Genomic DNA, 25692 nt, shown 5'->3' with positions numbered 1-25692 from the left:
CAATAAAACAGAAATAGATGTTTTTCTGGAACTCTCTTGCTTTTTCAATGATTCAGCAGATGTTGGCAATTTGATCTCTGGTTCCTCTGCCTTTTCTAAAACCAGCTTGAACATCAGGAAGTTCACGGTTCACATATTGCTGAAGCCTGGCTTGGAGAATTTTGAGCATTACTTTACTAGTGTGTGAGATGAGTGCAAGTGTGTGGTAGTTTGAGCATTCTTTGGCATTGCTTTTCTTAGGGATTGGAATGAAAACTGACCTTTTCCAGTCCTGTGGCCACTGCTGAGTTTTCCAAATTTGCTGGCATATTGAGTGCAGCACTTTCACAGCATCATCTTTCAGGATTTGGAATAGCTCAACTGGAATTCCATCACCTCCACTAGCTTTGTTCGTAGTGATGCTTTCTAAGTTAGGGGACCTTAAATAAGCAGGGAGGAACTTTCCCTGAGAAAGCAGTACCATCCCTGGTAGGGCCACCTACACAAGCTGGTTTTGTTAGCACAGTTGGAACAGAAGCGCCTCAGAACCAAGCCTCTGGGAGAACAATCACCTAGAATAACAAAGAGATACAGGGAGGAAACTTATCTTAGTGAAAATGATGTTTATTCAAAAATACTTCCAGAGGCTATCACACTTCAAAGAGTAAAGATACTTTTTTCTCTCTGCAACAAGGAAATTGAGCCAGTCACACTGTTAGAGCAGTAGTGGCAAAGGAGGCTTGGCCAGACCTAAGAGGTAGGCAGGAGCGTGTAAGACCCTGAGGTGCCGTTCGCGGTCTCTGCTGAGAGTGAGGGATTCTGGGGAAAGAGGCGCAGCAAGCATCCCTACAGTGTCTACCTCAGAACAGTAAGACAACGTCCTGAGATCAAAGCACACCGGCTCACCCTCGCCTAAGTTTTATATTGAAAATAATTACCAGTATACATCTGACACAGAAGTGCTTTAAAATAGAACGAAATGAGCTTGATAAATATGAAAGGGCAAGAAGGTATACCTAATTATTTCTATTCCCTTTGCTAATAACTTACCCTTTGTGGCTCCCTCTGTTTCTCAAATCTGAAGTTGTTATATGGATCAAAACAAAGTCAATTTTTAAAAAAGACTTTAAATAAATGACTTTACTTTTTAACTTTATTTAAATAAATAAAAAAGACTTTGAGTAAAGGAAGAAAAAGAGTCTGTTTAAAGAAATATATTCTGAGACACATTTGTTTAGTTTCTTCATTCCCTACCCTGATATTAAGCCAATGTTACACACACTCTCCTAGTGAAATGTTTAAGATAAAACAAGATTTAATAAATGTTTCCAGTTTATCTGAGAACAATCACCCTTCTCCCTCTGTCTCTTTATTCACTACATTTTTGCACATAAGGAACGCCATATCTGAACAATCCATTTTAGAAATAAACAAAGTTCTGTGGGTGGCTGATCTCAGATTGGGTCTGAGATTCATCTTCATATCAACACTAATCTGTGTTGTCTTCCAGTCCTGGTGCTTCCTCAGCCTCCAGTGGAAGGCATTCCCCTAGCAAACAGAAGATCCATCTTTCAGTTGTCCCAGAAGGTTCTTTCTCAACATGAATGTTTTCATGAGTACTTTGTATCCTGTTGACTATAACCCTATTACCTCAATTGGGACCAGATGTTGTATGTTGTGAAAAACTAATATTCATCTCAAAAATTTCATTTAGATCATTGTACGTGAAAACTGAGAGATAAATGCAGGGCTAAGGCAATAGAGTGCAAAAACATGGGAAAATTCTGAAATAGCTTATTCTTGCTATGCACTTTATCTTCTGGAAGTAAAAGCAGCAAACTTTGCCAAGAATTGATTAGGAATTAATTATAAAAGTCTCTGATCTAAATCAAATAATAAATAATATGAAAATAGAATTATTTTCATATAATGAAAACTATACTTTCCTGGGTATATCTGTTTTATTACATAGTATTATATACATTCTTAATAGCACTCTATGCTCATCAACATCATTTACTTTATACACATTTTTAGTTCAACTCTACGTCTAATGACACAGGATTCCAAACACGCACAGTTTTAAGGAAAAATCCATCTTTGGTAAACTGCCCAGTAGACACTAATAATGTCAAATATTTTTAAAAGCTTACCAAATAATGGTAGACTTTTTAGTTATGATTAAAGTTTTGAAACAGAATGCCTAATACATATTGACCAAGCCAGAGAAATTGTTACAGGATTCCAGAACAGTGAGGTGCTATTAGGTGGTGCTCTTAGATGTTCACCAAAGGCTGTTCATTACTCAAGATCAGGAAGTAACTGTGAGGCTGCAAAAGAAACGGAGTGTGCCCATTATTCAAAAAGGATATTTGAATTCAGGTGTCAAAAATTTGATTGGCATTAGTTTTAGGAGGTCCCACTTTTGCATTCCAATCGCCTATGATGAAAAGGACATCATTTTTTGGTGTTATTTCTTTTTTCAGTGTTAGTTCTTTTTTTAATGTTAGTTCAGATATGCAGATGATACCACTCTAATGGCAGAAAGTGAAGAGGAACTAAAGAGCCTCTTGATGAGGGTGAAAGAGGAGAGTGAAAAACTGGCTTAAAACTCAACATTCAAAAAAGAAAGATAATGGCATCTGGTCCCATCACTTCATGGCAAATAGATGGGGAAACAGTGACAGACTTTATTTTCTTGGGCTGCAAAATCACTGTGGATGATGACTGCAGCCATGAAACTAAAACATGCTTGCTCCTTAGAAGGAAAACTATGACAAACCTAGACAGCATATGAAGAAGGAAATGGCAGCCCACTCCAGTATTCTTGCCTGGAGAATCCTGTGGATGGAGGAGCCTGGTGGGCTGCTGTCCATAGGGTCGCACAGTCAGACACAACTGAGGCGACTTAGCATGCAGGCATATGTGCGTGCATTGGAGAAGGAAATGGCAGCCCACTCCAGTGTTCTTACCTGGAGAATCCCAGGGATGGAGGAGCCTGGTGGGCTGCCGTCTATGGGGTTGCATGGAGTCGGACATGACTGAAGCAACTTAGCAGCAGTAGCAGCAGACAGCATATTAAAAAGCAGAGGCATCACTTTGCCAACAAAAGTCTGTCTAGTCAAAGCTATGGTTTTTCCAGTAGTCACGTATGGATGCGAGAGTTGGACCATAAAGAAGGCTGAGCACTAAAGAACTGATACTTTCAAATTGTGGTACTGGAGAAGACTCTTGAGAATTGTTTGGACTGCAAGGAGATCAAACCAGAAAATCCTAAAGTAAATCAACCCTTAATATTTATTGGAAGGACTGATGCTGAAGCTCCAATACTTTGGCATCTGATGCAAAGAGCAGACTCTTTGGGAAAGACTCTGATGCTTGGAAAGAATGAAGGCAAAAGGAGAAGAGGGCAGCAGAGGATGAGATAGTTAGATAGCATCACTGACTCAATGGACATGAATTTGAGCTAACTCTAGGAGATAGGTGTTACAAGAGGGCATCAGAGGGCAGACACACTGAAACCATACTCACAGAAAACCTGTCAATCTAATCATACTAGGACCACAGCCTTGTTTAACTCAATGAAACTAAGCCATGCCTGTGGGGCAACCCAAGATGAGTGGGTCATGGTGGAGAGATCTGGCATAATGTGGTGAACTGGAGAATGGAATGGCAAACCACTTCAGTATTCTTGCCTTGAGAACCCCATGAACAGTATGAAAAGGCAAAATGATAGGATACTGAAAGAGGAACTCCCCAGGTCAGTAGGTGCCCAATATGCTATTGAAGATCAGTGGAGAAATAACTCCAGAAAGAATGAAGGGATGGAGCCAAAGCAAAAAGAATACCCAGCTGTGGGTGTGACTGGTAATAGAAGCAGGGTCCGATGCTGTAAAGAGCAATATTACATAGGAATCTGGAATGTCAGGTCCATGAATCAAGGCAAATTGGAAGTGGTCAAACAGGAGATGGCAAGAGTGAATGTCAACATTCTAGGAATCAGCGAACTGAAATGGACTGGAATGGGTGAATTTAACTCAAATGACCTTTATATCTACTACTGCAGGCAGGAATCCCTCAGAAGAAATGGAGTAGCCATCATGGTCAACAAAAGAGTCCGAAATGCAGTACTTGGATGCAATCTCAAAAACGACAGAATGATCTCTGTTTCCAAGGCAAACCATTCAATATCACAGTAATCCAAGTCTATGCCCCAACCAGTAACGCTGAAGAAGCTGAAGTTGAACAGTTCTATGAAGACCTACAAGACCTTTTAGAACTAACACCCAAAAAAGATGTCCTTTTCATTATAGGGGACTGGAATGCAAAAGTAGGAAGTCAAGAAACACCTGGAGTAACAGGCAAATTTGGCCTTGGAATACGGAATGAAGCAGGGCAAAGACTAATAGAGTTTTGCCAAGAAAATGCACTGGTCATAACAAACACCCTCTTCCAACAACACAAGAGAAGACTCTACACATGGACATCACCAGATGGTCAACACCGAAATCAGATTGATTATATTCTTTGCAGCCAAAGATGGAGAAGCTCTATACAGTCAGCAAAAACAAGACCAGGAGCTGACTGTGGCTCAGACCATGAACTCCTTATTGCCAAATTCAGACTGAAATTGAAGAAAGTAGGGAAAACCACTATACCATTCAGGTATGACCTAAATCAAATCCCTTATGATTATACAGTGGAAGTGAGAAATAGATTTAAGGGCCTAAATCTGATAGAGTGCCTGATGAACTATGGAATGAGGTTTGTGACATTGTACAGGAGACAGGAATCAAGACCATTCCCATAGAAAAGAAATGCAAAAAAGCAAAATGGCTGTCTGGGGAGGCCTTACAAATAGCTGTGAAAAGAAGAGAAGCAAAAAGCAAAGGAGAAAAGGAAAGATATAAACATCTGAATGCAGAGTTCCAAAGAATAGCAAGAAGAGATAAGAAAGCCTTCTTCAGCGATCAATGCAAAGAAATAGAGGAAAACAACAGAATGGGAAAGACCAGAGATCTCTTCAAGAAAATCAGATATAGCAAAGGAACATTTCATGCAAAGATGGGCTCGATAAAGGACAGAAATGGTATGGACCTAACAGAAGCAGAAGATATTAAGAAGAGATGGCAAGAATACACAGAAGAACTATACAAAAAAGAACTTCACGACCCAGATAATCACGATGGTGTGATCACTGACCTAGAGCCAGACATCCTGGAATGTGAAGTCAAGTGGGCCTTAGAAAGCATCACTACGAACAAAGCTAGTGGGGGTGATGGAATTCCAGTTGAGCTATTCCAAATCTCACATGCTAGTAAAGTAATGCTCAAAATTCTCCAAGCCAGGCTTCAGCAATATGTGAACCATGAATTTCCTGATGTTCAAGCTGGTTTTAGAAAAGGCAGAGGAACCAGAGATCAAATTGCCAACATCCATTGGATCATTGAAAAAGCAAGAGAGTTCCAGAAAAACATCTATTTCTGCTTTGTTGACTATGCCAAAGCTTTTGACTGTGTGGATCACAATAAACTGTGGAAAATAAGACATGGGAATACCAGACCACCTGATCTACCTCTTGAGAAATTTGTATGCAGGGCAGGAAGCAACAGTTAGAACTGGACATGGAACAACAGACTGGTTCCAAATAGGAAACGGAGTACGTCAAGGCTGTATATTGTCACCCTGTTTATTTAACTTATATGCAGAGTACATCATGAGAAACGCTGGGCTGGAAGAAACACAAGCTGGAATCAAGATTGCCGGGAGAAATATCAATAACCTCAGATATGCAGATGACACCACCCTTATGGCAGAAAGTGAAGAGGAACTAAAAAGCCTATTGATGAAAGTGAAAGTGGAGAGTGAAAAAGTTGTCTTAAAGCTCAACATTCAGAAAACAAAGATCATGGCATCTGGTCCCATCACATCATGGGAAATAGATGGGGAAACAGTGGAAACAGTGTCAGACTTTATATTTTTGGGCTCCAAAATCACTGCAGATGGTGACTGCAGCCATGAAATTAAAAGACGCTTACTTCTTGGAAGGAAAGTTATGACCAACCTAGATAGCATATTCCAAAGCAGAGACATTACTTTGCCAACAAAGTTCCATCTAGTCAAGGCTATGGTTTTTCCTGTGGTCATGTATGGATGTGAGAGTTGGACTGTGAAGAAGGCTGAGTGCCAAAGAATTGATGCTTTTGAACTGTGGTGTTGGAGAAGACTCTTGAGAGTCCCTTGGACTACAAGGAGATCCAACCAGTCCATTCTGAAGGAGATCAGCCCTGGGATTTCTTTGGAAGGAATGATGCTGAAGCTGAAATTCCAGTACTTTGGCCACCTCATGAGAAGAGTTGACTCATTGGAAAAGACTCTGATGCTGGGAGGGATTGGGGGAAGGAGGAGAAATGGACGACAGAGGATGAGATGGCTGGATGGCATCGCTGACTCAATGGACGTGAGTCTGAGTGAACACTGGGAGTTGGTGATGGACAGGGAGGCCTGGCATGCTGCAATCCATGGGATCTTAAAGAGTCGGACATGACTTAGTGACTGAACAACAGCAACAAAATTTTAGAATATTTGACAAGGGAAATGTCAACTATCTTGATATTTGAGCCCATATAAAAGGAATTTGAAATTTTGGATAGGCATAAAATCATCAAAGAAGACCTCAGCAACTCTTAGTTGGGCTGTCTCAGTTTAGCCACGCTGTTATCTCTATGTGTGCATGTGTGCTAAGTCACGTTAGTCGTGTCTGACTCTTTGCGACCCTATGGGCCATACGGCCCACAGTCTCTGCTCTCCATGGGATTCTCCAGGCAAGAATACTGGAGTGGGTTGCTCTAGGGGATCTTCCCAACCCAGCAACCGAACCCTCATCTCTTACATCTACCTTCATTGACAGGCAGGTTCTTTACCACTATCACCACACGGGAAGCCCTATTACCACTATGGTATTGTAAAAATTCAAATAAATATTGAAAGTATTTTTCCTCACCTGTTTCTGTCTGGTAAAAGTATTCATGAAGAACTTAAGTATTGGAGCCATGCTTAAGTTGTAGAGAATTATGTGATAAAAGTTAATTATTAGAATTAATAGAACTAAGATATCTGATACAATCCCCTCTATTTAACAGATAAAATATTCAAATCTGGAGAAGCTAAATGCTTTTTCTAAGTACACATGGGGACTCAGTGGGAGACTGTTAAACTTGAGGGTGGGGGTCTTTGAAACTGCACTGCGGTGGGCATCCCACATCCACCACTTGGTGACTGTGGAATCATAGTTTTTCCCTTCATTACTCTTTCTTGGGTTTTATTTCAACTTCTTCCTTTGTAAAACAGACATAATAATAGTAGAGTGGAAGCCCTCTTATTTAGCATTACAAAGACAAATGTATCAAAATGTAAGCAGTGATGTGTTAAGAAATCCACACTAAATTGTTTATTTTTCATCTAAAGCATATTTACCCACCTTTCATATAGGGTCAAGGTCTTTTGAGTTCTCTTAACTGGTCTAATAATTAATTGACCAAGACAGATTAACAAGAGAAAAAGACTAATTTAATTCATAGACACAGAGCTCTCATTGAAATAGGACCCCTGAAGTGAACAAAGTAGGCTGTTTGTATATTATTTTTATACAAAGAAAAAAAGTATCTGTGAAAGAGGCTTGTGCTTGGGGAAGCAGACTAATGAAGAAGTAATAAAGCCTGTTTATAGCTTTCTTAGCCTTGAATTCCCTAACTTTGTTTATAAGAAATCTCTCTATCCCCCTGGTATAGGAAGGACACTTTCACATGGAAGATTTATTTCCTGCTTTCAGGGGAAATGTGGAGGGTAAGAGTGTTTTCTGTATCTTTTTTTACCAACTGCTTCTCAAGTAATTTTAATTCTAAATAATCTCTATGCCATTGAGGTATATGTTGGGGCAGCCTGCCCTTGGCCCTAACACAGGAAATCGATAAATCCTTGTATGTAGATATCATTCTTTCTTCTATACATTTTTTTTCCACATTGATATTCAAAATTGACTTTGGAAGAAAAAAAACAAAATTAACTTTGATTCCCTGTTAAGTTATATTAATAAAAATTACTAGTGGATTACATTATATATCCAGTGTTAGTTACAAGAGTAAAGACTGGTGATTAATTCTAGAATCATGCTAAATACAGTCCCTGTAATATAATAAAACTGTTTTTATTTTTTGAGTTAGTCTATAATTTTCTCACAACTAAGATGCATAGAGTGTGAGTCAGATACTGTATGCCACTGATTCTAATCTGCACACTTACCCACATTTTAATATCTTGAAGATCTGGATGCTCTCTTACTGCCCATGGCATGTCATAATTACTGTGGACCAGGTGGCAGTCATAACATACAAAGCTGCTGCACATTTGCACTCCTTAAACATATCAACATCAAAATTCAGAAGTGACAGTAACTTGAAGAGAATCAGAGAATCAATGGATCAGTCATTTGAGGAATCAGTAGCGATCTCAGTGGCCCAGAGCACCATACAACGGTATGGAAAATTACAAGCACCAACAACTCTGACTTGAAGTAATTCAAAAGAATTTGAAGTTTTAGGAAAAATACTCAATTCCTTTCACTTATATTTTTGTTTTTTGCGTATTCACAAGAAGGTCGTATGGTCAAAACTACAGTGTAAAGTGTACAGTTCAGTTCAGTTCAGTTCAGCCGCTCAGTCGTGTCCGACTCTTTGCAACCCCATGAATCGCAGCACGCCAGGCCTCCCTGTCCATCACCAACTCAGGCACCAATCATATCCGACTCTGTGCGACCCCACAGACTGTGGCCTGCCAGACTCCTCTGTCCATGGGATTCTCCAGGCAAGGATACTGGAGTGGGTTGCCATTCCCCTCTCCAGAGATCTTCCTGATCCAGGGACTGAACTCTGGTCTCCTGCACTGCAGACAGATTCTTTACTGTCAGAGCCTATATGTTTAACAAATATAAAGAACTGTCATTAATATTATGTAAAGATTAAAATGATGCTGACTATAATGCAATAACTAGTACCAGAGTAGCATTCCGATCATAAACAAGTGTAGTAATGGGTCAGATATAGGAGGCATTTGGGTTTCAGCAATGGATCACAAGCAGTTCAAGGCTGTGCTCCCTGAAAAAGGAACTCACAATGTGAGTCTCATTCATGATAACCCAGCTGTCTGACTGGGGACAAGTTAGGGTTTTTGTTGATTTTATTTTGCCCTCACCAGGAAGCATACAGGGGTCTTTGTTCCCCAACCAGGGATCAAACCTGTGCCCCCTGCACTGGGAGCATTGTGTATTAACCACCGGACCACCAGGGAAATCTTGGAACAACTTCTTGACTGCAGTGTGGTGAGCTGGAGTCCAGGTGGCAATCCATCTGTGCTAAGAAGGCAGAGATCAGAGTTGGAACAGCTGGAATCTATAGGACCAGGACCCCAGAAGCAGAAGATATACACAGTAGGGACTTTAAATGGTGGACTGAAGATTCCTCATATACCACATGACCAAAGGCTGTGCTGTGCACGGTCAAACTGATATCACAGAAGGCTTCCAGAAAGCAGCTGCTGCAGGGTTAAACCTAGAAAAGAGATAATAGTGGTCAATCAGTGCTAGTTAAAATTTCACTAGCACTTTGGATATCCTCCAGGACAACAAAACACTGCCTTTTAGAAGTAAGACCTATGCCTTTTTCCATATCTACCCAAATAAAATCTAAAACCAAACCCTGACAAGATCTCCTGGAAGACAAAGTGCAGAAATTGAGTCCCATCAAGTGAGAGGCTGGAAAACCCCTCCAAACATCTTTCCAAACATCTATCTTAACAAAGCAGATTACTAAGGCCAAGATTATAAAGTCAAAGATGACCAGCCAGTAATTGAACTGCCCACCAAAATAAAATCAACATTTTCCAGAATCTCTACAATGTGCTATCAAAGATAACTACTGAATAACCAAATCCATAAAGAAACAAGAAAACATGAGTCATATTCAGCAAAAAAAAAAAACAAAAAACTGCCAAAATAATTCATCCTGCAGATTACTCATGTGTTGGATTTAACAAAGACTTTAAAGCAGCAACTGTAAATATGTTCAAAGAGCTAAAGAAAAGTTGTTTTAAAAGTAAAAGAAAGTATAGTTAGCCATAAGTAAATAAATAGGAAATCTCAGAAGAGAAATAAAAATTGTAAGTATAAATTGTACAACTTCAAGTAAAATGACTAAAATGAGAGAATGGAGGTTAATAGTATCTTAGAGCTGGCATGCGAAAGAATTAGTGATAGTGAAGATATACAAAAAGCAATAATTCAACCTGAAAAGCAGAGAGAAAATATTGAAGAAAAACATACAGAGCCTCAAGAGGTCTTAATTATTGCAATTGGAAAATGATAGATAGACGATAGATACAGACAGAAGAAAGAAAGGATGCAGGGGAGGGAGTGAGGAAGAGCATGATTTGAAAAGAGAAATGGAGAAACAGACTTATCTCTATTTACAGACCATATAAGTTTCTCTACATAAAATTTCAAAGGAATCTACAAATTTTTTGAAATTGATGAATGAATTTATTAATAGCTAGCAAAAGTTTAACATATAAAAATCAATTACATGTCTATACCCCAGCAAAAAATTGGAAAATTGAATTAATTGAATAAATTTAATTTGAAAAGCACACGATCTCTATACTAAAAACTGCACAGCATTATGGAGAGCCATTGCAGCAGACCAATTGGAGAGAAATATACAGTATTACAAGTCCAAGTTCATAAACTAGAAGGCTTGATATGGTACACATTCTCCTCAAATTTGAATTACAGATTCAAGCAATTTTACTTGAAAGTCATAGTAATAGACATTAGTAAGCTCATTCTAAAATTGATATACAAATAAAAGGACCTAGAATAATGAAAACAATTTCAAAATCAAAGAACAAACCAGAATAATCACACCATCTCATTTTAAGACTTACTAAAAGTCACAATAGTCAAGACAAGATGGTAATGATATAATGGCAGACAAACATCTCATGAAAATAAAATAGAGTCCAAAAACCTATATACATATGTGTGGCCAACTGAATTTTCACAAAAGCCAAAATGTCATCAAATAGAGAAACATATTCACTTCATCAAGAGATGCTGAAACCAATAGATATCTGTATGAAAAAAAAAAACAACGACAACAAAGAATCTTGACCCCCTAACTCACAACATAAATAAAATTAATTTAATAAAATTCATACTTAAATTTAAAAGTAAAAACAACAAAATTCCTAGAGGAAAATATAGGAGAAAATCTTTGTAAATTTGCTGTAGGCAAAGATTTAGTAAAGCAAATACAAGTGATGATTGACACGTTGGACTTCACCAAAATTAAACATTCTGACAGAGGTAGATCAGAGTAAGGCAACGGCAGCCAAATCATGCATGTTCACAGTCAGTTTCTGTCTTTTTTAAAAGTTTGATATTTTGCTCATCATGAGCTTTCTATATTGTTTAATTTTTAAAATATTGGATTTTTTTTTTTTTTTTTTTTTATCTTGAGTACTTAGTTTCCAGCATCCCTTTAACTTCTGTGCCTGAGACAAATGGCTTGTTCTCCTCACCCTTGTCCAGGCCAGATCCCGTCCTTCCTACGTTCTGAACTGTGTATCCTCAAGTCACTGGGACCCACAGGCTGGCCTTTGGTTTTCTCTCCCAGTTATGTAGTCAGAACACCCTTTCCCGTTCATTACCTGGGGCAGTTATAGAAAGCACCTCAGCTCCTTTTCTTCTCCTGGAATCACTCTCCATTTCTCATCTTCCAGTGGGTGAGAATCATTTTTTACATGTTTTATCTAGTTTTCTACTAGCTTAAGAAGGGAAGGTAATTCTGGTCCTCAGCTCCATTATACCTGAAGCAGAAGTACTTACAAGAGTTTTGAAATGTATTTTTATACTTAGTGTTTGTACGTTTAAGTGAATATGACAAGCTTCTCAATATACCTCAATTTATACTGGTTTAGAAGAGATAGTTAACAAAAAAATGTTAAGTATTACTAATCTTTAATTTATATTACTATTTTGCAAGTGGCCTAGTGACCATTAATTTTTATAATGTTGCCTTTTATTAAGCCTAAAAATATGTGGTTATTACTTGCAAGAATGCTGTGGAAAGTACACCAAACTTAAGTTATAGACAACGTTGGAGTGTGTGACATATGACTGTTGGAAAGAACCAGAAGTTTCCGGGTTCCTTGAATGACAATGAAGTTATTTCTGTCTCACATGTGAAGATGTAGTCCATCTGTATGAAGCAGGCTAGAGATACAAAAAATTTGTATTCTTGCCTCTATTGCTATGAAACTTTGAAGATGTCTTATCTTTACTTCCCAATTCAGGGATAAAGAAATAAATTCCAGGAAGGTGGACTAGACTTAGAGGGAAAGGTCGGTTGCTCTCAAACTGCTGGTCTCTGGTCTAGAATCAGGAGATGAAGGTGGGAACTGCCAGGAGGACAAGGAAGCTTCAGGTTCCTGCCTATGAAATGAAGATCAGAGACAGCGGGAGGTTAGAGGCATCAGCTCATATAATCCTCAGACCTGAGAGTGGAAGGAATAGCTTGTGACCCAGCAGCTGCTGCCCACCTGCCCATTCAGTTCAGTTCAGTTCAGTCACTCAGTCGTGTCCGACTTTTTGCGACCCCATGAATTGCAGCATGACAGGCCTCCCTGTCCATCACCAACTCCCGGAATTCACTCAAACTCACGTCCATCAAGTCGGTGATGCCATCCAGCCATCTCATCCTCTGTCGTCCCCTTCTCCTCCTGCCCCCAATCCCTCCCAGCATCAGAGTCTTTTCCAATGAGTCAACTCTTCACATGAGGTGGCCAAAGTACTGGACTTTCAGCTTTAGCATCATTCCTTCCAAAGAAATCCTAGGGCTGATCTCCTTCAGAATGGACTGGTTGGATCTCTTTGCAGTCCAAGGGACTCTCAAGAGTCTTCTCCAACACCACAGTACAAAAGCATCAGTTCTTCGGCACTCAGCTTTCTTCACAGTCCAACTCTCACATCCATACATGACCACTGGAAAAACCATAGCCTTGACTAGACAGACCTTTATTGGCAAAGTAATGTCTCTGCTTTTGAATACACTGTCTAGGTTGGTCATAACTTTCTTTCCAAGGAGTAAGAGTCTTTTAATTTCATGACTGCAGTCACCATCTACAGTGATTTTGGAGCCAAAAAAAATAAAGTCTAACACTGTTTCCACTGTTTCCCCATCTATTTCCCATGAAGTGATGGGACCAGATGCCATGATCTTTGTTTTCTGAATGTTGAGCTTTAAGCCAACTTTTTCACTCTCCACTTTCACTTTCATCAAGAGGCTCTTTAGTTCTTCTTTACTTTCTGCCATAAGGGTGGTGTCATCTGCTTATCTGAGGTTATTGATATTTCTCCCGGCAATCTTGATTCCAGCTTGTGCTTCCTCCAGCCCAGCGTTTCTTGTGATATACTCTGCATATAAGTTAAAAAAGCAGGGTGACAATATACAGCCTTGACTTATTCCTTTTCCTGTTTGGAACCAGTCTGTTGTTCCATGTCCAGTTCTAACTGTTGCTTCCTGACCTGCATATAGGTTTCTCAAGAGGCAGGTCAGGTGGTCTGGTGTTCCCATCTCTTTCAGAATTTTCCACAGTTTATTGTGATCCACATAGTCAAAGGCTTTGGCATAGTCAATAAAGCAGAAATAGATGTTTTTCTGGAATTCTCTTGCTTTTTCAATGATCCAGCAGATGTTGGCAATTTGATCTCTGGTTCCTGTGCCTTTTCTAAAACCAGCTTGAACACTTTGCTGCTGCTGCTAAGTCGCTTCAGTCGTGTCCGACTCTTTACAACCCCATAGATGGCAGCCGGTCAGGCTCCACCGACCCTGGGATTCTCCAGGCAAGAACACTGGAGTGGGTTGCCATTTCCTTCTCCAACGCATGAAGGTAAAAAGTGAAAGTGAAGTCGTTTAGTCGTGTCCGACTCTTCACAACCCCATGGACTGCAGCCTACCAGGCTCCTCCATCCATGGGATTTTCCAGGCAAGAGTACTGGAGTGGGGTGCCATTCCCTTCTCCCAGCAGGCCTTAAATATTTCATCCAGAGGGAGAGGTCATTTCACTCTAGTGTGATCAACAGCATACACTTACTATAGAGAGCAGTAACCATATAACAACAATTAAGAAATTTGTACTCATAAATTTTCTCCCTAAGGAATAAGATATTTAAATTAGTTTAGATTAAGAAAGCTATTTTTTTACTTCCTCTTACTCACCAACCATAGAGCAGGCTTCAGCATCTTCAAGTGTTGCAGCAATAGGCTTATGGTAACACAAATATGAAAGAAACTGCCACTCTGCAAGGTGTAAAAGACCCATTCTTTCTTTTTTTTTTTTTTAGTAAATTTATTTCTTTAGATAATATTGGTTTGCATCAAGTCACATAGTATTTTTGCTTGGAAAAATAAAGTTGTTAATCTAATAGAAAGTTCCTAATTTCACACTGATAGATGAACATTACTCTAATTAGATCTAACTAAATATACTTGGAGCATAATCTCAACTGTAATTTTCTTTTTACTTATTGAAAAATGCAAAATCTAATTATTTTTTAAACAGAATTTACACATCTTATAAAGGCCTTGACATATGGTTTGAGTCTGTGGATTCTCTTTGCTATACAGGAAAAACTAAGACAACATTGTAAAACAACTATACGCCAATAAAAATCAATTTAAAAAATAAAAAAATTTGCCAAATCATGGGTGACTGTGCTAACTGATTAGAAAGTATTTCCAGTGAGGAAATTGGTGGCAGTAAATATGTTCCAATGGTCTTCTGAAAACATGTGATTGTTGAATTAAAGAGGCCCATTCATTCCTAACATGATTCCATGCTCTCCCTGCTGATGCTGCCAGCCACCTGCCAGTTGTGATGTATTTTATGATATAGACCAAGGGAGCTGGACAAGGATCACAAATTAATTTCCTTCCCAACAAATGACAAAACATACCATGAAAGCAGTGACCACTGGGTCTTGTCTTCTACCCCAGAGAAAACAGTTTCTCCTCTTTGACAACTGCTTTAAACTTGGAACGAACTCAGCAGTTCTTGCCTCTGTGGCCACAACTGTCTAAGCCAGGTCTGTAAACAGAATGCTTGGAGAAGACCGCACAGCACCTCTGATCCAGACCTCCCAACTTAGACAAGCCAATCAACGCCCAGGAAACTATATGACTTGCACAAAATCAGCATAAATCAAAGACATACAACTCACACACTTATCCAATTATGAGAGTCAGGGGTACCTTTCTTACTTGCCTTATCCTGTCTACACAGCTTAAAGGTAAGTTTGTTGTTGTTCAGTCGGTAAGTTGTGTCCAACTCTTTGCAACCCGTGGACTGTAGCCCACCAGGTTCCTCTGTCCATGGGTTTTCCCAGGGAAGAATGCTGGAGTGGGTCACTATTTCCTCCTCCAGTGCATCTTCCTGGACCAGGGATCAAACCTGTGTCTCCTGCATTGCAGGCAGATTCTTTACCACTCATCCACCTGGGAAGCCCCAGAGATAAGTATATTTTTATCCAAATTATGAAACTACCTTGCAAATATGTGATCAGCCTTCTAAGAGAGCCAACTAAAAAATCTAACTTAGTAAACATAAAATTAAATAAATTGAATTTGTAAAAAGATCAAGCCAAGGAAAAAGCAGGTATTAATTCCACCACAAAACACTTGAGTGTTTATAATGGACAAGGGTGGGCTAGGTTGTAAGGAGGCTAAGGGGGAATATGAAAGAAATTTAAGATAACCTTTAGCATCAGCTATATATTGCTGCCAAAACCAAACAAGACAGAAAATGAAGCTGAGCATGTTAAGAACAATTTATCGTTGTTTATTTATCAATTTATCATCAAATATTTCGGGATTTTGGGGGCTGACCACGCAGTTCTTCCAATCTCAACTGGACTCTGTGTCTGCAGCAAGCTGGTGAGTTGACTGGAACAGTGTACCCTGATGACCTGGGCCCTAAGTACGAAAGCCTGAAGTGACAGATGCCTGGGCCTCTCTCCACTTGCTCTTTCATCCTGGGCTTCTTCACTGCGGCCGAGCGCTGCAAAGGAGCAAAAGCTATAATCTTCTTGAAACCCCCACAGCACTGATTCTATTATGCTCTGTGGGACAATAGGAGGAGAAAAAGTCCAGCTCAGATGTAAGTGAAGAGTATACGTTCTAGTTGGTTATCTATTTTATATACAATAGTGTGTAGGTGTTAGGGGAAGGCAATGGCACCCCACTCCAGTACTCTTGCCTGGAAAATCCCATGGACGGAGGAACCTGGTAGGCTGCAGTCCATGGGGTCACACAGAGTCGGACACGACTGAAGCAACTTAGCAGCAGCAGCAGTGTAAGTGTCAATCCCACACCCCTAATGCATCTATCCTCCCTTCCCTTTTGGTAACCATAAGTTTGTTTTGTCTATGGGTTTATTTCTGTTTTGTATGTAAGTTCACTCGTATTTTCTGAAGGTTCCACATATAAGTGATATCATATGATATTTGTCTTCCTCTGTTTGGCATGTGTGTGTGTGTGTTAGTCACTCCGTCGTGTCCGACTCTTTGCGACCCCATGGACTGTAGCCCGCCAGGCTCTCTGTCCATGGGATTTTCCAGCAAGAACACTAAAGTGGGTTGCCGTTTCCTTCTCCAGGCTGTTCGGCTTACTTCACTTAATATATGAAAAGCTCTGAGTCCATTCATGTTACTGCAAATTGCACTATTTCATTCATTTTTACAGCTGAGTAACATTCAGTTGTATGTACACCACATCCTCTGTATCCATTTATCAATGGATATTTAGGGTGCTTCCATGTCTTGGCTATTGTAAATAGCATTTCAGTGAACATTGGGATGTATGTATCTTTTCAAATTATGGTTTTCTCTAGATGTATACTTAGAGTGGGATAGCAGGATCATATGACAGCTGCAAGCCAGACTTCAGCAGTATATGAACCGTGAACTTCCAGATGTTCAAACTGGATTTAGAAAAGGGAGAGGAACCAGAGATCAAATTGCTAACATCCACTGGATCAACGAAAAAGCAAAAGAGTTCCAGAAAAACATCTATTTCTGCTTTATTGACTATGCCAAAGCCTTTGACTGTGTGGATCACAACGAACTGTGGAAAATTCTGAAAGAGATGGGAACACCAGACCACCTGACCTGCCTCTTGAGAAATCTGTATGCTGGTCAGGAAGCAACAGTTAGAACTGGACATGGAACAACAGACTGGTTCCAAATAGGGAAAGAAATATGTCAAGGCTGTATATTATCACCCTGCTTATTTAACCTATACGCAGAGTACATCATGGGAAATGCTGGGCAGGAGGAAGCACAAGCTGGAATCAAGATTGCTGGAAGAAATATCAATAATGTCAGATATGCAGATGACACCATCCTTATGGCAGAAAGCAAGGAAGAACTAAAGAGCCTCTTGATGAAAGTGAAAGAGAAGAGTGAAAAAGTTGGCTTAAAACTCAACATTCAGAAAACGAAGATCATGGCATCTGGTCTCCATCACTTCATGGCAAATAAATGGAGAAACAGTGGAAACACTGGCAGATTTTGCTTTTTTTGGCTCCAAAATTACAGCAGATGATGATTGCAGCCTTGAAGTTAAAAGACGCTTACTCCTTGGAAGAAAAGTTATGATCAACCTAGACAGCATATTAAAAAGCAGAGACATTACTTTGCTGACAAAGGTCCATGTAGTCAAAGCTATGGTTTTTCCAGTAGTCATGTATGGATGTGAGAGTTGGACTATAAAGAAAGCTGAGCACCAAAGAATTGAAGCTTTTGAACTGTGGTGTTGGAGAAGACTCTTGAGAGTCCCTTGGACTGCAAGGAGATCCAACCAGTCTATCCTAAAGGAAATCAGTCCTGAATATTCCTTGGAAGGACTGATGCTGAAGCTGAAACTCCAATACTTCGGCCACCTGATGTGAAGAAGTGACTCATTTGAAAACGCCCTGATGCTCAGAAAGATTGAAGGCAGGAGGAGAAGGGGACGACAGAGGATGAGACGGTTGGATGTCATCACCGACTCAATGGACATGAATTTGAGCAAGTTCAGGGAGTTGGTGATGGACAGGGAGGCCTGGCATGCTGCAGTCCGTGGGGTCACAAAGAGTCAGACACGAATGAGCGACTGAACTGACTGATGTTTAGGTCATTAAGGAAGCTCCATACCGCTCTCCGTAGGGGCTATACCAATTCACATTCCAAGTAACAGTCTAGGAGGGTTCCCTACTCTCCATACCCTCTCAGCATTTGCTGTTTGTAGTTTTGATTTACATTTCTCTAATAATTAGAGATGTTGTGCATCCTTTCATGTGCCTAATGGCCATCTATATGTCTTCTTTGGAGAAATATCTGTTTAATTCTTCTGCCCATTTTTTGATTGGGTTGATTTTTATTTTCTTGATACTGTACTGTATGAACTATTTGTATATTCTGGAGATTAACTGCTTGTTGATGGCATCATTTGCAAATATTTTCTCCTATTCTATAGGTTGTGTACAGTCGTATAACCCTAAATGTGTCCAATATCATCTCATCTCAGAAGTTAAGGTGGGTCAGGCCTGGTTAGTACTTGGAAATTCAGTTCAGTTGCTCAATCGTGTCCAAGTCTTTGCAACTTTATGGACTGCAGCACACCAGGCTTCCCTGTCCATCACTAACTCCCAGAGCGTGCTCAAACTCATATCCATTGAGTCAGTGATGCTACCCAACCATCTCATCCTCTGTCATCCCCTTCTCCTCCTGCCTTCAGTCTTTCCCAGCATCAGAGTCATTTCAAATGAGTCAGTTCTTCGCATCAGGCGGCCAAAGTATTGGAGTTTCAGCTTCAGCATCAGCCCTTCCAATGAATATTCAGGACTGATTTCCTTGAGGATGGACTGGTTGGATCTGCTTACTGTCCAAGGGACTCTGAGGAGTCTTCTCCAACACCACAGTTCAAAAGCATCAATTCTTTAGCACTCAGCTTTCTTTATGGTCCAATTCTCACTAATACATGACAACTGTAAAACCATAGCTTTAACTAGACGGACCTTTGTTGGCAAAGTTATTTCACTGCTTTTTAATATTCTGTCTAGGTTGGTTATAACCTTCCTTCCAAGGAGCAAGTGTATTTTAATTTCATGGCTGCAGTCACTGTCCGCAGTGATTTTGGGCCCAAGAAAATAAAGTTTCTCACTGTTTCCATTGTTTCCCCATCTATTTGCCATGAAGTGATGGGACTGGACGCCATGATCTTAGTTTTTTGAATGTTGAGTTTTAAGTGAACCCTTTCACTCTCTTCTTTCACTTTCATCAAGAGGCTCTTTAGTTCTTCTTCACCTTCTGCTGTAAGGGTGGTGTCATCTGCATATCTGAGATTATTGATATTTCTCCCAGCAGTCTTGATTCCAGCTTGTGCTTCATCCATCCTGTCATTTCACATGATGTGCTCTGCATATACATTAAATAAGCAGGGTGACAGTAAACAACTTTGACATACTCCATTGCCAATTTGGAACCAGTCTGTTGGCCCATGTCTGGTTCTAACTGTTGCTTCTTGACCTGCATACAGATTTCTCAGAAGGCAAGTAAGGTGGTCTGATATTCCCATCTCTTGAAGAGTTTTCCACAGTTTATTGTGATCCACACAGTCAAAGGCTTAGGTGGAGTCATAAAGAAGAAATAAATGTTTTTCTGGAACTCTCTTGATTTTTCTATGGTCCAATGGATGTTGGCAATTTGATCTCTGTTTCCTCTGCCTTTTCTAAATCCAGCTTGAACATCTGGAAGTTCATGGTTCACATACTGTTGAAGCCTGGAATGGAGAATTTTGAGCATTACTTTGCTAATGTGTGAGATGAGTGCAATTTTGTGGTAGTTTGAACATTCTTTGGCATTGCCTTTCTTTGGGATTGGAATGAAAACTGGAAGTACTTGGAAGGCTGAACTCTTGTTAATATCTGGAAAGAATCTGCTTCCTATTTCACCTGGGTTTTTGAAGGAATTCAGTTTCTAGCACTTGAAGAATTGAACCTTCATTCTCTTGCTGGCTGTCAACTGAGGGCCACTCAACTCCTAGGAGCCTCTCTCTAGTCCTTCCTGGTGGGTCCCTGTATCTCAAAGTCAGAACAGTGCATGAAGTCTTCATCACACCTAGACCCTCTACCTTTTCCTTCTGCTGCATCTCACTGCCTCCTCTCCTGCCCCATCTCTTTGACTACAGCCAGAGTAGGGTCTAAGGGATCATGTGATAAGACTGAGACCACCTGAGTAATACAGGATTCCTCCCTTATTTTAAAGGTCTGTAACTTTAATTATGGCTTCCTTGGTGGTTCAATGGTAAAGAATTCATCTGTCAATGCAGGAGACACAAGTTCAGCCTCTGGGTCACGAAGATCCCCTGGCAAAGGAAATAGCAACCCACTCCAGTATCCTTGCCTGGAGACTTCGATGGAGAGAGGAGCCTGGCGGGCTACAGTCCATGGGGTTGAAGTAGAGTCAGACACAACTATGTGACTAAGCAACAACAACTTTAATTACACTTGCCAAATTTTTATTGCCCCATAGTTTAACACAACACAGATTCCAGGAATTAGAAGATAGATATCTTTGTAGGCTATTCTGCCTACCACAGGTACAGAGGTCCGAGGAAAGTGAGACCATGAGGGTTAGGGCTAGCAAGTGTTCAGAGACAGGAAACAGGAGCTGGCTTTTAAGTGATGCAGGAGAGGTGCTCTTTTTGTTGGGGAGGAGGAAGTAAGTGCTCATGGGGGAGGCTATTCCAGTTAGTAACAAGAATTGCACAAGTAAAGACCCACGGAGAACTATAAGGCTTTTGTGGTAAACGACAATGAGGAGAAGGATGGGCTTGTGGAAGCAATTAGTGGGAAGACATTTTAGAATGCAGGTTAAATTTAGCTGGTGGGAAACCATTAATGCCACATAGAGGAATTTGTATTTTATGTTACAGGCAACAGGAAGTCATTACATTTTTTAGAGAGAAGTGAAAATTAAAATGATCTTCTGGAAAAAAAGAATGCCACCAATGTATAGCAAAGACAGGACTGAGGAGGGCAAGAAGAGGGCAGAGTACATTAGGGGACTATGAAAGTCACCCAACTGTGCTGCAATAAGGGGGGATGGGCTTCCCAGGAGGTGCTGGTGATAAAGACCCTGCCTGCCAATGCAGACGTGGGTTGGATCCCTGGGACGGGAAGATCCCCTGGAGGAGGGCATGGCAACCCACTCCGGTATTCTTGCTGGAGAATCCAGTGGACAAGGAGCCTGGCAGGCTACAGTCCATAGGGTCACAAAGAGTTCAACACCACTGAAGTGACTTGGTAACCACGCACTCAAGGGTAGCTAGAAAGGAAGGGAACTTGGCAAGAAATCTCCGGAAGAAGAAACAGCTGGACTCTCAGATTGATTGAAAGTTGCATGTAAGAGGAAACTATGATCTCAGAAAAATGGTGAGGGGTGGGGGGAACCTACTACAAAGAGGAAACTGAGTGCAGCTAAGCACTAAGTGGGGTCCAGGCTGGGGAGAACACTCTGCCCTCACAGGGAGGGCCTGGGCTCAGCGTCCTGCCCAGCCTTCTGGTCCTGCCATCTTCCTGCAGGTTAAGAAAGGCCCACCTGAGTCCCCCTGACTTCAAAAGCCACATCTCCAGGTGCAGGAAATCAGAGAGACTTTTCCCCTTGAAAAGTTCCTTTTAATATTTGGAGTTATTTTCCAAACAGTGCTTTAATTAGTGTTTTTAATTTCTGCATGTAATGAAAAATTTACAGCTCCATGGTTGCTTCTGAGAATTCTATGTGTTTGTGGGAGAGCTTTTTTCTTTCTTCCTGTTTTTATAATGCAAGATTTTTATAGACTCAAAATCCTCTGAACTTTAATCTTTGGGGGCATCTCTGCATCTCAGAATTGATGTATATAATAATAATAAAAAATATCCCTGCTGTACTAGAGGATGGATTAAGAGATCACTCTTGAAGGCACTTCTTAATAAACATTCTTTGGCAGGCCTGAGATTTACAGGGGCCATCATCAAAGCAGCCATGTAAATGGGGACATATTGACAACTTTCCCCCATAAAGGCAAAGCAAAAAGGATTTACACGCTTCAACCACAGCTCTCTAGGGAACTCAACAAGGGACTTATTTTGTTTCTCTTTTAATAGCTCCTCTTGGGTACTTTATGGACCAGTTCTCTCATCTCAAGTGTCTGATCCCAAGACATAAATTAATTTTAGGTGCACCTTTTATCCACCTTGTCTGCTAAGGCAATATTCACTATTTGTTTTGGTTGCCATGGAGATAATTGACTTCCTGCTGTGGCAGAAGTCTTGTTTGGGGGTATTAAAGGGGTTCGGGTCCAAGGATTCTTTAATATCCACACAGTGAGGAAAGCCATTTCATCAATGGAGTATTTTTATACATCACCCACTTATAATTGGAATAATTTTTTTATCACCTTATGAAATTTCCTTTTTTATTTTCCATCACTTCCTTTTTTAAGGTTTAACCTCTGCTCTCCAAGGTGCTGACTAAAACCACAGCAAAGGGCAAACAGTCCATTTATTACTGTTTTGTAAGATGATTGGACATAGCCTCCCAGCAGAATATTATCTGAAAAAACAGCTGAAAAATCTGAGAAAATGGTGGATTATAGGACCCCATTCAGGCTACATTTTATTAAGGCAAGAAACACTTTGAATACCAATTCATAAAATCAATCTCCCAGTGACCCACTCAGGCTGCTGCAGATTGGGTCCCTCTAGAGTTTATGTACTAGCTCTGATATTTACAAAGGCAATTGTTGGATTCTCCTGTAAACCGTTAGAACAGGCAGCCTGAAAGCCTTTTCAACTACTATGAGAAAAATTAAGAAAGTTTTAAAACACTCTCTTTAAGGTAAACAATAAAATGATAAAATATAACATTTTACACATATTCCCTCTCACCATCCACATTTTAACTGCTACTACAGTCATGAACATTTGCATAACAAATTATAAAAAGATTTTTAAAGGCATTTAAAAACATAAATACTAGAAACATACCATATTTGTTGCATTCCACAAAAATGATGTTTGAAAATCATATGAGTTATGGTATTTCTACACATATATTTACAACACCCAAAAAAGTACCTTAACAATTATCCACAGGGCTAATATTTTTGCTAAAATAATTTTTTGTTGTAGATCAAAATGCTATTACTGTAAGAAAAAAATTAAATCAATGATCAGGATGAGAATGCTTAGGAGCAGTAATAGTGAACAAAACTCTAAGAACCCACTTCAGTTCTTTTAAGTGCACAGCCCAAAATCAATTTGCTATGACCCTGAGAATCAGCCTTCTTCACCACATGACAACAAAAGAAATGGGGATGAAAATAAATTAAAGTAGGTTCTTAAAAGTCTTTTTTGCCTTCCAAAGGTTTCAGGGTCTCTTTGAGCTATGAAACTTTTAAAGGTAGCTCTCTGAATGTTTATCAATATCATTATATATTCTTACAGTAATAGCTTTTAGGCTGACCCTAGAAATTCATGATTCACTTTCTGATTCCTCTTTCATTCTTATTATTGGCTTATTCCACAAATGTTTTCTGAGGGAGTATCATGCACATAGCACTGTGCTAGGCAAAGGAGGGGAAGAAAAATAATGGACACAATCTAGGCACGCACTAGGTAAGGATAACACAAGGAGGATAATTGAGTGTACACGCCCAGAAGAAAAATTGTCAACAGCACCCAAAGTGGAGGGGCTGCTCCCCTACAGTGTTCCCGTACGTAGACTTGTATAAGGCTGCTGATTCTCTGAAAAGGGAGGACCTAGTAGTTCATCTGATTTACTGATGACAAAGCTATCCTTTAAAAAGGACTTGATAAAGAACAGAGGCTGGATATGCTACTCCAGATCTTTCTGATCCCTAATGCAAGCACTAAACCATTGACCTATATGCTTCCTTAGTGAAAGTTTTATACTTGACTTCAGTGATGGCATTTGTGGGACCAGGAAGGTATTAGACACATGTAGGAGAGGAAAAGTTATTTCAAAGGAAAAAGCATGTACGTAGGGAGGCCAGGATGCATTGAGGCAGATAATAACTAAGTCTTCCAAGGCACTCATTTGCTGGCCCAACTCTGCTCTGAGTCCATTCTATAGGTTAACTTGTTCCATCTTCACAGTGACACCCTCATTCTTCAAGGACAGTAAGTACTATTCTCATTCCCTCTGTCTAAATGAGAAAGCTAGGCTGAGACCTAAGTCCTGTCCACAGTCAAAGCTCCTCCGTGGCGGAGAGGACCGGAGAGTCCCACCCAGAGCCGGGCCCACGCCCCAGGGCGTGCCCCGCCGCCCCGAGACCACTGGGGGGACCCGGCGAGAGGGCCGGGAGCGCGGGAAGGGGAGCGCCGGCCAGGCCAAGGGGGCCACCCCCGCCGCCCTCTCTAGGCCCCAGGAAGTGACATTTTCCTTCCCTTTTTTCTCTTGAGCAGGGATAAGCTAAACTCAGCTTTGTGCCTCAGAACGATAACCTTTAAACAAAGAGGAGCTTGGATTGAAGGGCATAAAATTTGGAGGACTTTTCCTTCTACAAAAGCATATTTATAAATAATCCTCCTCACACATACATGCCACACACAAATCTCACATAATCTATTGCACATACACACGCATATTCCACATACACTAAACACATACACCAAACACACACATATACACACAAACACACATGACAGGCACACATACATGTACCACACAAACAACATTCACACATGTGCACATAAGAGCAAACACACACACACTCCATGGAACACATCCACTCGCCACACGCACGGGCCGCATGTAAACCACACACATATACACACACATTCACAACACAAGCACACTGATTGCACGCTCACATCCATCCCCTGGCTTCTATTATGAAGTAAATAAGTTCAAAAGGGCAATGCTCACCAAGATTTCTTTATATCACTTATTTTCTCTTCTCTGAACACAGACTGGACATTGTCAGCAATCCTGAGCCCGCAGCAAAGAAATGTTGCAAACCTCCTTTTCCTTCTATTTCGAATGACCTGCCATTGGTGTTCTCTAGATTAACTTGGATACTTTCTGAGCTCAGTAAGCATGCCCGGGGGGGGGCTACCCTGAAGGACCCCAAAATGGACCTCGGGCAGCACTGTCCTCAGCTATTGCTTATGTCTTAAATTAAGAAAAAAATATAAAACAGAGGAAGGGAACATGGGTGTACCTATGGCTGATTCTTGTTGATGTTTGACGGAAAACAACAAAATTCTGTAAAGCAATTATCCTTCAATTAAAAATATATGTAAATTTTAAAAAAGAAAAAAAAACAGTTCATTTGGTTTCCTGAATTTTGTCTGGTTTTCTATTTAAGAATTGTCTTGTCTTCAGCCTGGACAAAATCAGTGTATAGAATAGGACAGTGACTCTAGCCTGCCAAGGGACCCTCCCCCACCCACGAAGATATGTGGACTAATTTTTGCAATTTTCTTAATGTCTAATTTTCTACATTTCTTGTATAATTAATCCACAAGTATAATATTCATCATTTAAAATAATAATATTTC

At 40.3% G+C, this 25692-nt stretch overlaps 1 long non-coding RNA gene across 5 annotated transcripts in view; it reads right to left on the bottom strand.

Annotated features, from left to right (window-relative positions):
- Positions 1-1160: 1160 nt before the first annotated feature.
- LOC109566664 (uncharacterized) overlaps positions 1161-25692 on the bottom strand; it is a 46774-nt gene continuing 22242 nt past the window's right edge. For 4 of the 5 annotated variants that reach the window (XR_011569657.1, XR_011569661.1, XR_011569658.1 and 1 more), the window contains one exon: positions 8167-9584. This is a non-coding gene — a long non-coding RNA (uncharacterized lncRNA). Of the gene's footprint in view, positions 2310-8166; positions 9585-25692 lie in introns of those variants that run through there. The other variant, XR_011569660.1, reaches the window with a different exon arrangement.

The sequence above is a fragment of the Bos indicus genome, chromosome 12 (genome assembly GCF_029378745.1).
Source record: "Bos indicus isolate NIAB-ARS_2022 breed Sahiwal x Tharparkar chromosome 12, NIAB-ARS_B.indTharparkar_mat_pri_1.0, whole genome shotgun sequence".
NCBI classification, from domain to species: Eukaryota; Metazoa; Chordata; class Mammalia; order Artiodactyla; family Bovidae; genus Bos; species Bos indicus.
This window is presented reverse-complemented; position numbering and strand designations above follow the sequence as displayed.